The sequence below is a fragment of the Bombina bombina genome, chromosome 4, assembly GCF_027579735.1.
Source record: "Bombina bombina isolate aBomBom1 chromosome 4, aBomBom1.pri, whole genome shotgun sequence".
Taxonomy (NCBI): Eukaryota; Metazoa; Chordata; class Amphibia; order Anura; family Bombinatoridae; genus Bombina; species Bombina bombina.
In genome coordinates, this window is record NC_069502.1 from 314,481,913 (window position 1) to 314,495,142 (window position 13,230).

The following is a 13,230-nucleotide window of genomic DNA, read 5'->3' on the forward strand; positions in this document are numbered from 1 at the left end:
AAAACATGACCCTTTTTTAAAAACCACGCCCCTTATAACAAGCCACACCCATTTTTAAAAGCCACACCCCTTTGCAAAAGTCTGCAGCTGTTAGAAAATATACAACTCAACTTGAAGTAATAGTTTAATATTTTGGCAGTTGTTATCTAATATTATATATATAACTTGTAGGTAGGTAGCTCTGCAGCTGTTATAAAATATACAACTCAACTTGAAGTAATAGTTTAATATTTTGGCGGTTTTTATGTAATATATAACTTGTAGGTAGCAGGTAGGTAGCTCTGCAGCTGTTATAAAATATACAACTCAACTTGAAGTAATAGTTTAATATTTTGGCGGTTGTTATCTAATATTATATATATAACTTGTAGGTAGGTCGCTCTGCAGCTGTTATAAAATATACAACTCAACTTGAAGTAATAGTTTAATATTTTGGCGGTTGTTATCTAATATTATATATATAACTTGTAGGTAGGTAGCTCTGCAGCTGTTATAAAATATACAACTCAACTTGAAGTAATATTTTAATATTTTGGCGGTTGCTATCTAATATTATATATATAACTTGTAGGTAGGTCGCTCTGCAGCTGTTAGAAAATATACAACTCAACTTGAAGTAATAGTTTAAATAGTTTGGCGGTTGTTATCTAATATATAACTTGTAGGTAGGTAGCTCTGCTGCTCTGCAGCTATTAGAAAATATCAACTAGAAGTTGAACTAAATTGTTAAAGAACTCCCTAAAAGTCCAGTATACTCCTAAACTTGCTAATCTCAGACTCAGACTGTGTCTGTTGTTTAAATTACAAGTAGAAAAATAAATTTATTTTTTAACACTAGTTCAAGTTCAAGACTCAACTCAAGTTACTCTATATCAAAAGCAATCTCAGACTCAGACTGTATCTGTTGTTTAAATTACAAGTAGAAAAATTAATTTATTTATTTATTAACACTAGTTCAAGTTCAAGACTCAACTCAAGTTACTCTATATAAAAAGCAATCTCAGACTCAGACTGTATGTGTTGTTTAAATAACAATAAGAAAAATAAAAATGTTTTTTTTAAACACTAGTTCAAGTTCAAGACTCAACTCAAGTTACTCTATATAAAAAGCAATCTCAGACTCAGACTGTATCTGTTGTTTAAATTACAAGTAGAAACAAAAAAAAAAGATTTTTTTTTCAACACTAGTAGTTCAAGACTCAACTCACTCAGTTACTCTATATAAAAAAACTGCAGGCCTGCAGCAAAAATCATTAAAATATCTGCCCACAAACTGTCAAACAACTTACTGAACTAATATAATATAGTAGTATAAAATTTAATTAGTAACTATGTTCTACTAGATAGATAATAGAATACTAGTAGTTAGTGACTGTGAATCTAAAGTTAAGTTCTAAACTCTATTTCTAATCTAGGCTAAGCTAAATGTAATAATGGCTAACTCTAACTAACTCACTCACTGTCTATTATTAGCCTAAGGCTATTTGCACACTGCAGCAGCAAATATGACTGTGTTGATGGCTGCCAGCAGGCAGCAAAACAAAATCGTTTTTTGCAGTTAACATATTTTTGCACAACAGAGCTGAATCTAAAGTTAAGTTCTAAACTCTATTGCTAAGCTAAGCTAAATGTAATAATGGCTAACTGAACTCTAACTCACTCACTGTCTATATTAGCCTATATTTATTAATTAGCCTAAGGAGCCCTAAGGCTATTTGCACACTGCAGCTCAGGCTCAGCAGCAGCAAATATGACTGTGTTGACTGTTGATGGCTGCCAGCAGGCAGCAAAACAAATTCGTTTTTTGCTAACAGATTTTGCACAACAGAGCTATGCAAAACGCCTCCTCTCAGCTCAACGGCTATCTCTACAAAGATTTTCGCGCCGTTGAGCCGGGAGGAGCCTTGTGGGGACCATCACGTGAGCCAGGGAGCCCTCTCAGCCTATCACACAGTCCGGATCGAGAGGCTGGGGGAGGAGACAGAGCACAGGCTGAACGACCCCACAGTTCAGCCTGTGCGATTATGCCTCTATAGGCATGAAGCTGGGGAGGAGCTACACCTGCACAGTGAATACATTGCGATCACTGTGCAGGCATATAGAGCTCCTTACCGCACGTGCGAGTGGGGGGTGGAGACTGGAGCCTGACTGTCAATCTATGACTCACAGACTCAGCCTCTCTCAGCCCCCTCAGGCAGCAGTGCGACGAGCGCCATGGTGCTGTGGTGTGTGTGACGTCACGGACGTCAGCACACACTGAAGTGTCCACCCGGTCCTAGCTCCTGCCTCCTGCCTAATAAACTCAAATGTACCTGGTACCAAAATGAAAATATCTGATGTGATAGCATTGCAAGCAGCTTAAGATGGCATCATGATCATGATACTGATAGTATACACTGCACAATAAATATAATAAATACAATATAAAATAATATACATAAAAAATAAAAAATAAAATTTTTCATATTTTTTTTTCCTGCTCATTTTTTTTTTCCTGCTCATTTTTTTCCCCCTCCTCTGCCCCCTGGGGGTTCACGTGCGACAGTGCACATATGGAGGAGCCTCCACTGACTGCAATGACCCAGAAGCAGCATCCGGAGCTTCATAAATGGAAGTTTAAAGGGACTTTTTACTCAAAATAGTTGGTATAAAAAAGTAAGTGGAAGCACATTAAGGGAAAATCAATTTTACAGTGTACTGTCCCTTTAAAATGACACACAAGTCAAAATTAAACTTTCATTATTCTAAAAAGAGCATGCAATTTTAAACAACTTTCAAATTAACAAAATGTACAGTCTTTTTATATTTAACATTTTTGAGTCACCAGCTCCTACTGAGCATGTGCAAGAATTCACAGAATAAACGTATATGCATTTGTGATTGGCTGATGGCTGTCACATGGGGCAGGGAGAGTGGAAATTGACATAACTTTTAAAATTGTCAGAAAAGAAATCTACTACTCATTTGAAGTTCAGACTATCTGACTATGGGGCCGATTTAAAAATGTCTGGCGGACATGATACGCTGTCGGCATTCAGCATTGTACAAGCAGTTCTAGTGAACTGCTTGTGCAATTCCGCCCCCTGCAGATTCGCAGTCGCTAGCAGGGGGTGTCAATCAACCCGATCGTATTCGATCGGGTTGATTGCTGTACGCCGCTCAGAGGCGGCGGATTCAGTTAAGGAGCTTCTTAACTGCTGTTTCCGGCGAGCCTGAAGGCTTGCGTGTAAACAGGGTGAGTAAATCAGTCCCTAAGTGCTATTGCATTGTCTTTTTATCATGCATTTGTTGATTATGCAAATCTACTGTGTTTACTGGTACTTTAAGTGTGATTGGTTTTTTTTTTAGTAACATTCTAGTAATTTTAATATGACAGAACATTAAAGGATCATATTACTCAGGTCATAGTAAACAGGATTTTTCTATCATATGTATGAAAGAGGAACATGTGAAAAATATTTTGAGGTATGAAAAAAGATTAAGTAAAAGATGTTAAAATTAATAGTGAAACAATGAGTAAAAGCTAATACCTAGTTATCTATTGATCACTGATCGACAGGGACAACTCCTACATAATGTTGGTTTATTCAGGAACATCTATAAAAAAAAGCATTATGAAATACTATATTTTATATGCAAGAAAGACATTCTTAAGTATATACCTTTAAGATATGACAAAGGTAAACATTTTGCAGATTTCTGAGCCTGAGTGATCACAAAAGCAGAGACTTGCACAATTTTATTTTTCATTTCACAACATGTTATTTTACTGACCCATAGTGTGATCTGAAGAACAGACCATAAACAGTATAATATATTCTCTCATAATGTTACTAGGCAGCTCTGTGTTAAAATTTTTGATCAGAGATGATCCAAACAAACATGCACACCTTCAAACATTTCCTGAATCCTATCTAGGACCAGAAGGCTTAGAGTGTATGGGGTAAAAGGACCCCACCTTTTACCCCATACACTCTAAGCCTTCTGTCATACTATGAACAGGATCAGGATGACCTCTGAAATTTTCTAGACATCTCCTGGTTTAATTTTGAGAAACCTGGATGTTTAGTAGAGCTATGGAAGGGTCAGTGAAAATTGATCTTCCAAACCATCCCACAAAAGAGGTCTGCTGAAGAAATCCAAATTTACAACCTAGTGAAACACATTTTGAGCTGCTCATTAAAGAATAATTTACCAGTTTCAATTGTGCTGCATTGTTTTTCATCTCTAATGGTCCAAGTACTCTGTGAGGCTACAAAGACCAGCAGGCAGCTCCAAATGGCATAGGAAATGGGGGCAACCTCACAAAGATCTAATGATGGACAAATTAAAGATAATTTGAAAAAATATCCCCAAGATTTTCTATAAAATAGTTAAACTGTATAATATGGATAATATGGATGGCTTGGGGACATATATTCTGTGCTGGCACCATCAACTTCCCCTACCCACAATAATATGACCCATTTTTCCACATAGAGAACCAGTGTCTATAGGGGCTGAAACAATTTTAAGATGGAACGCTACAGGACTGTGGATGTGGGGCAATGACAGAGAACAAGTGGGAAGCTTATTCTTGCTGCACACTACATCTGCCCAAAATCAACTGTGTGCCCCCTGCATAACCTGAAGTGTAGGGAGTCCTGCTGCCTGAGCATCTCTTGCAGTACTTGCTGGAAAAGGAGAAAAGATATAGGTGGAGGGGGGCAGACTTTACAGGGACTGAACTCGTTGAATTCTGTAAGAAAACCGGTGGAAACTGGAAGTCTCAGAGAGATGAGAGATGCATTCCATAGATGGTAATGCTTTCTTGGACACAGAATCTCACAGGGAAGAGTTAAGTTAACAGATGAGCACCTGACATTGAAATAAATTCTCAGTTTGCAACAAATATAAATTAAACTGAAATGTTTCCACTACAATTTAACTTGTATTTGCCTCCAGTTTAGTACACATAACGTTTCCATCAGTTAAATAAGCATATTCACCTTAATTATAAGTTTTGTGCTAAACCCGGTGCAGGAATAACCCTAAAAATGTAGCTCTACTGCACGTTTCATAGCGCTGCCATTGCAAGTTACAGAAAAACCTTCTTGTGCTGTGTGTTATGGTTCGTTAGGCTCCATACCGCACAAAAGCCAAGTCCTGACTTGACATGCTCATGCATGTTTCCGCCATAGACATCAATGGAGAAACAGTGTTAGAAAAAAACTAAAACCTGTGGTTGCAGAATGGCAATCACTATAACGCAATCCCTATTGATGTCTATTGAGACAAGAACGTTATGTAAAAACTTAACACCCTAACATAAACCCCTAGTCTAAATATCCCTAATCGGCCGCCCCTGACATTGCAGACACTAAATAAAGCTATTAACCCGTAAACCACCGCCTCGACATTGCTGACACTAAATAAACCTATTAACCCCTAATCCGTCACCCCTGCATCGCTAACACCTAAATAAACCTATTAACCCCTAAACCGCCACCTGCACAGCAAATACTAACCTAAACCTATTAACCCCTAAACCGCCAAACACCCAGATCGGGACTACCTAAATATAACTATTAACCCCTAAACCTAACACCCCTAATTTTAAATGAAAGTTACAATAAAAATACCTTAAAATAAATAAAAATTTACCTGCAAAACAAAAAACCTAATCTTAAACTATAAATAAACCTAACATTACTATTTAAAAAAAATTATATATATATATATATATATATATATATATATATATATATATATACCAAAAATAAAAAAAAACCTAAATTACAAAATTAAAGAAACTTAACACTTAAAAAACAAACCTAACATTACAAAAAAAAACAAAGTCTAAAATTACGAAAAATAAAAAATCTAAGTATAGAAAATAATAAACAAAATTATATATTTTTTTAACCTAATCTAATATCCCTATAAAAACAACCCCTCCCCCAAAATAAAAACACACCGTAATCTAATACTTAACTACCAATAGCCCTTAAAAGGGCCTTTTGTAGGGCATTGCCCTAAAGTGATCAGCTCTTTTACCAATAAAATACCAATTACCCCCTAACATTACACCCACCCAAACCCAAAAATTAAAAAACTAAGTCTAAAAAAACCTAATCTACACATTGCCTTGAAAAGGGCATTTGTATGGGCATTCAGCTCTTTTGCTGAAAAAAAACCTAATCAATAAAACCCCCCACAAGAAAAAAATGAAAGCTAACAATAACCCCTTAACTAGTACTCACTATTCCTGAAGAGTGGCACTCCATCTTCATCCCGGCGGACAAAGGTCTTCTCCCGGCGGATCCATCTTCAATCTTCTTCCTGGTGGCACAGAGGTGGAGCGATGGCGGCGACATCCGATGTGGAGGTTCCTCTTCTTGCAGATTCTGCAGACACTGACAATTGAATGCAAGGTATCCCTTTTATATTGGGGTACCTTGCATTCCTATTGGCTGAAATTTTCAAATCAGCCAATAGGATGAGAGCTGCTTACATCCTATTGGCTGATTTGAATTTTTTTTTGTAATATTAGGTTTTATTTTTGCTATATTTTTTTTTTTTTTAAATAGTAATGTTAGGTTAAATTTATAGTTTAAGATTAGTTTTTTTTTATTTCACAGGCACGTTTTTATTTATTTTAAGGTAGTTATAGTGTGACTTTAATTTAAAGTTAGGGGGGTGTTAGGTTTAGGGGTTAATAGGTTTATTTTAGTAGTAGCGTTGTTGGTGTTTGGGGTTTAGGGGTTAATAGGTTTAGGTTAGTATTTGCGATGCAGGTGGGCGGCAGGGTGGGGGTTAATAGTTTTATTTAGTTGTTAGCAATGTGGGTGGTCAGCAGATTATGGGGTTAATAGTTTTATTTAGGTGTTAGTGATGTGGGTGGTTGGCGGATTAGGGGTTAATAGTTTTATTTAGGTGTTAGCAATGTGGGGGGGTCGGCAGTTTAGGGGTTAATATGTTTATTTAGTGTTGGCGATGTTGGTGGGCGGCAGATTAGGGGTTAATACTTTAATTTCGTGTTTATGATGTGGGTGGGTGGCGGATTAGAGGTTAATAGGTTTATTATAGTTTTTGTGATGCAGTGGGATGGCAGTTTAGGGGTTAATAGGTAGTTTATGGGTGTTAGTGTACTTTGTAACATTTTTGCTATGAGTTTTGTGAAACATTTTTGTTTTGCAAAATCATTAACTATTGGTCTTTGATAGCTGAATGGGATTGTGGCGGTATAAGCTATAACGCTAGCGGAATAGCCAGACCACATAACCTGTAATACGGGTGAGTTTAATATTGCACACTCAAAGGCCATTTTTTTAGTGCGGAATGGAGAGTTGCGGTACAGGCTAAAATGTGAGCTTGTAATTCGGGTGACCTGCCATTCCGCAGGCAAAGGCCAATTTTCCAGCTGTATAGGTGTACCGCAAAACATGTCATTTAGGTGATTGTGAATTCTGAGCAAACTTCACACGAGTACAGCTAGGGAGATAAAACAGTGAGACTTGCTTGTCTAAAAATGTTGAGAGTAAATCATGAGAATTGTGAGATTCAGACATACTCTTAGAATTCCCCTGTTCAGCGCAGGGAACTCCCCTGACCCTCCCACTTTCGGAAACGGTCTGTATAGTATACTCTGAACTCTACAACATATGTAATCATCTCAACTATCCACATCCTGATTTCCGGGTCAATGTTCTGTGTCTCCAACCTATTTTCCTGTTTCTTATTAGATAGATGCTTATCCTAGCCCCTTTATGGACTGGGCACCATTTTATTTTTTTCTTATTTTTATTAAAAAGGTCTAGTCTTTAATTCTGTAATGTATAACTCAAAAGAAACCAATAGCACTACTCTTATTATAATAGAGGCAACACTTATAGTAGTGAATGCATGAAATAGCGAACTTATACACGCTTATCACTGATGTGTTTTTGGTGCTGTGTCAAAAGGCAAACATTGTAAGGACAAGTTCCAGCATAGAAACTGGACAGGACACCATGAAAAGCACTCTATAGGGCCGATTTATTAAAGTGCGAACAGACATGATCCGCTGTAGCGATCATGTCCGCCGCACATCGATAAATGCTGAAAGCATACTCTGGCCACTAGCAGGGGGGTCAATGAACCCGATCGTATGCGATTGGGCTAATTGCTGTCCGCCGCCTCAGAGGTGGCAGACAAGTTAAGGAGCAGCGTTCTTAAGATTGCTGCTTCTTAACTCCTGTTTCCGGCGAGCCTGAAGGCTTGTGCGGGAACAGCTGCATTCAGCTCCATACGGAGCCTGATAAATCGTCCCTTTCCCTCATATATACACAAATAGTACACTCATCGATACCATCTAACTATTGCAACAATATATGTATGTATGTATTGGGTACTTGTAAAGCGCGGCTAATCACCCGTAAGGGTATATAATTGTATCCAAATATTATGGTTAAACTTTTTAGGTGTGCATAAACATGTGAAAGCCTGCATTTTCGAATTACTTAAAGACACAGTGCTGTAATCACTGTCTAACTACAAGTTTTTTATACACACTTAGCCACTATTCTCTGAGATTTTTTGTTATTAAGAGCACTTGTTACTTCACTTATACAGCCTTTATTAATATACAGGGAGTATACTTACACTTCTCTAAATTAATAACAAATATTTATTCTCCAACAAAGGTCATTCATATCCCTAGCAGTGACCTAATATTTGTCTCTAGGCCTGTAGTATTAACCCAGGACAACCCTGTTACATATTATATAATTAGAGGGAATAGATGATACATATGCGTACTTGCTGCAATTATTTTTATTTGTTCCCCATTTTAATATTTGAATCAATAAAGTTTGAATTGTAATCCTACATGTACCACACCTCCATATAAGAGGGAAAGAGTGCTTTTCATGGTATCCTGTCCAGTTTCTATGCTGGAACTTGTCCTTACAATGTTTAATTCTGCAATATCTATACCACCACCCAAATACCAAAGCAATAGTGCAGTGTGTGTGTGTATGTGCAGTGTGTGTGTGTATGTGTGTGACTGTGTGTGTGTTTGTGTGTGTGTATGTGCAGTGTGTGTGACTGTGTGTGTGCGTGACTGTGTGTGCGTGTATGTGCAGTGTGTGTGTATGTGTAGTGTGTTTGTGTGTGTGACTGAGTGTATGTGTGTGTGCGTGTGCGTATGTGTGCGTGTATATGTGTGTGCATGTGCAGTGTGTGTGTGACTGTAAGTGTGTGCGTATGTGCAGTGTGTGTGTTTGTTTGTGTGCGTATGTGCAGTGTGTGTGTGTTTGTGTATGTGCAATGTGTGTATGGCTGTTAGTGTGTGTATGTGCGTGTGTGTATGTGCATGTGCGTGTGTGTGTGTCTGTGTGCAACTGAACCTGCGTTATATTTTAGCAATCTGTGTGGAACTGTGATTTTAATTAATCTGTGCTAAGAGTGATGCATTATTGCCTTTACCTGTTTGTCAGAAGGTCAATATATAATGTCTCTGTATCACTTTGAATCATTTGCCATTAATTAGTGAGCTGTTATTCCATACATGTATATGGTAGCATTTCCACTAATATAAGGGTCTAGATGTATTCTAAAAACTACATTCACATTAACTAAGTCAACAGACAGCACAAATTCTGATGAATGTAGCACATTTATTAGCTTATGAATGCAGCATTTTCTCAAGCTTAATAACAAAACAACATTACTTGAATAAATAGCCACACCTATTAAAACGGGGATCAATAACTTGACTAAATGTGACATCTTCCTCACTTCTCCTTGGTAACTTGACAAACTCAAAATCAACTATAAACAACATTCCAATATGTGTAATAGATTGTTGCTTTTGTTAAGCTGTCACTGCTTAACTTGTTTCATTTACATCATTATACAACTACTAATCTGTTTCAACTCATCATCCCTCTACCCAACCCATATACCCTTCTGAACAAATATGAAAAACATTCCTTGTTTAAAACTTTAAGAATAAATGTGTCTAACTTATTAATCCACTTATTGTATATTAAATATTTCTGTATGTCATGTCCTATACATTGCTTTGACATCTTTATCCAAAACTACAAACCTTAAAAGTTTTGTCCGATGTCTTATCTCATTAAAATTTGCAGATACCAGTAAATCAATTTACAATTCCTGATATAGCGTTATCTTGTCAATTCTGCTCCTTTACTTTGTGGGAAGCTCCTCTACAATATATAACAACCTTCAAATATATTTTAGCTAATGAACAGCTTAAATTATTGCATTAAAACATTAATAAATTGTATTTATCTATTGCCTGTATAAGGACGTGACAATTCAACTTCCTTAAAGGGACAGTGTACTCAATATTTAACTTTCAGGATTCAGATAGGGCATGCAATTTAAAACAACTCTCCAACCTCTAAGCCCTTGAAGATAGCCTTTTATATCACTGCGTTTTGACTTGTTTTTTTTTATAGCTAGACAGTACTAGTTTGTGTGGGCCATATAGATAACATTGTTATCAGGCTGATAGGGGCTCAGGAGTGCACATGTGTTTTTAGCATTCTATGGCTATAGTGTTTGGAACTATGTATAACATTGCTGTAAACATTGTTGCAAACACTGCGGCCATTTGGCTAAATGTCATACCATTTAAATTTAATTTTGATTTAACTGTCCCTTTAAGTTGATAAAAAGACAGACAGAGACAGAGAGGTAGAAACAAGGTAAAGGTAAAATGATATTTTTTTGTTATAGTAAGTGCGCATGCTCAGAGGAACCAATAACACAATACATGACATAACCCACCTCTTGACTGTCCCTCGGAACATGTATACTGACTTTATTTTATGTTTGTTGTTTAGTTGCCCTTTAAAACTTAGAAACACATACATTTTTTTTTGTAAGATGTATCGAGTCCACGGATTCATCCTTATTTGTGGGATATTCTCCTTCCCAACAGGAAGTGGCAAAGAGAGCACCCACAGCAGAGCTGTCTATATAGCTCCCCCCTTAGCTCCACCCCCCAGTCATTCTCTTTGCCTACTCTAAGAAACTAGGAAGTGCAGAGCGAGTGTGGTGACAAAAATGTTAGTTTTTTATTTTCTCAAGCAAAAGTTTGTTATTTTAAATGGTACCGGTGTGTACTATTTACTCTCTGGCAGAAAAGGGATGAAGATTTCTGCAAGGAGGATTATGATCTTAGCACTTTGTAACTAAGATCCACTGCTGCTCTCACAAGGGCTGAAGAGTACAGGAAAACTTCGGTTGGGGGAACGGTTTGCATGCTAAGCTGCAAATGAGGTATGTTCAGTCTATATTTTTTCTAGACAGACTGTGTTAATTCTAGAAAAGGCTGGCAATATCCCCATGAGGGAAGGGTAAGCTGTATTCAGACACTTGGATAGGAATTTCAGCTTGCTTGAAGGGCTCATAAGTTACTGGTGACACTGTTAGGAAAAAACATTTTGTTTGTTCAGTAAATGATGCAATTATAACGTTTTTTTGAAGGGACTAAAGGGTTCATTGTGGCTGTTTTAGGGTTTTTAACCCACATGGTTAATTAAGAGACACTCTAATAGGCCTCAAAACATCGAGTGAGGTGGGAGGGGCCTATTTTCGCGCCTCAGTTGCGCAGTTTCTTTTCCTTAGAGACATCCAACTGCTTCTCCAGTGGTTCCTGTTGTGTTTGAGGGCTGTAAAGGATGTTTTTTCCCCACAAATCGTTCTGAAGGGCAGGTAGGCGCCACAGCAGAGCTGTGGCAAGGTGCTGAAAGTCTTTTTTACCGGTTTTGACGTTTTTTCAATCCGGTTTTGCCATTAAGGGGTTAATTGTTTATTTGTATAGCTGTGCAAAGTTACTAAGGCTGTAAGATACTACTGTAAAAATTTTGTTAAGTTTAATGCTTTTTTACACTGTTTTGCAGAACTTGTGCAGCTTTTTTTCTCTTAAAGGCACAGTACCGTTTTATTTCTAAGTGTTATTTACTTTGATTACAGTGTTTTCCAAGCTTGCTTGTTACATTACTAGCCTGTTTAACATGTCTGACACCAAGGAAAGTCCTTTTTCAATATGTTTGGAAGCCATGGTGGAACCCCCTCTTCGAATGTGTCCCAATTGTACTCATATGTCTATAAATTATAAAGAACATATATTAGCACTTAAAAATAGAGCAATAGATGATTCTCAGTCAGAAGTAAATGATGGTTCGCCATCTAGCTCTCCCCAAGTGTCACAACCAGTAACGCTCGCACAAGTGACGCCAAGTACCTCTAGTGCGTCAAATTCATTTACTTTACAAGACATGGCCACAGTTATGAATACAACCCTCACAGAGGATTTATCCAAACTGCCTGGTTTACAAGGAAAGCGGGACAGCTCTGGGTTAAGGAAAAATGCTGAGCCATCTCATGCTTTAGTAGCCGTATCTGATATGCCCTCACAATGTTCTGAAGGGGTGAGGGATTTGTTATCTGAGGGAGAAATTTCTGATTCAGGAAAGACGCTTCCTCAGACAGATTCTGATATGACGGCCTTTAAATTTAAGCTTGAACACCTCCGCTTATTGCTTAGGGAGGTATTAGCAACTCTAGATGATTGTGACCCTATAGTGGTCCCAGAGAAATTGTGTAAAATGGATAGATACTTAGAGGTTCCTGTTTACACTGATGTTTTTCCAGTCCCTAAAAGGATTGTGAATATTATTGCTAAGGAGTGGGATAGACCAGGTATTCCGTTCACTCCCCCTCCTGTTTTTAAGAAAATGTTTCTTATATCTGACACCATAAGGGACTCATGGCAGACAGTTCCTAAGGTGGAGGGAGCTATTTCTACTCTGTCTAAGAGTACAACTTTATCTATTGAAGACAGTTGTGCTTTCAAATGTCCTATGGATAAAAAATTAGAGGGTCTCTTGAAGAAAATTTTTGTTCATCAAGGTTTTTCTCTCCAACCTATTGCGTGCATTGTTCCTGTAACGACTGCAGCTGCTTTCTGGTTTGAGGCTCTAGAGGAGGCTCTTCAAATGGAGACTCCATTAGAGGAGATTATGGACAGAATTAAGGCCCTTAAGTTGGCTAATTCTTTTATTACAGATGCCGCATTTCAACTGGCTAAATTAGCGATAAAAAATTCAGGTTTTGCCATTTTAGCACACAGGGCGTTATGGCTTAAGTCCTGGTCTGCTGATGTGTCATCTAAATCTAAACTTTTGAACATTCCTTTCAAAAGTAAGACCCTATTCGGGCCTGAACTGAAAG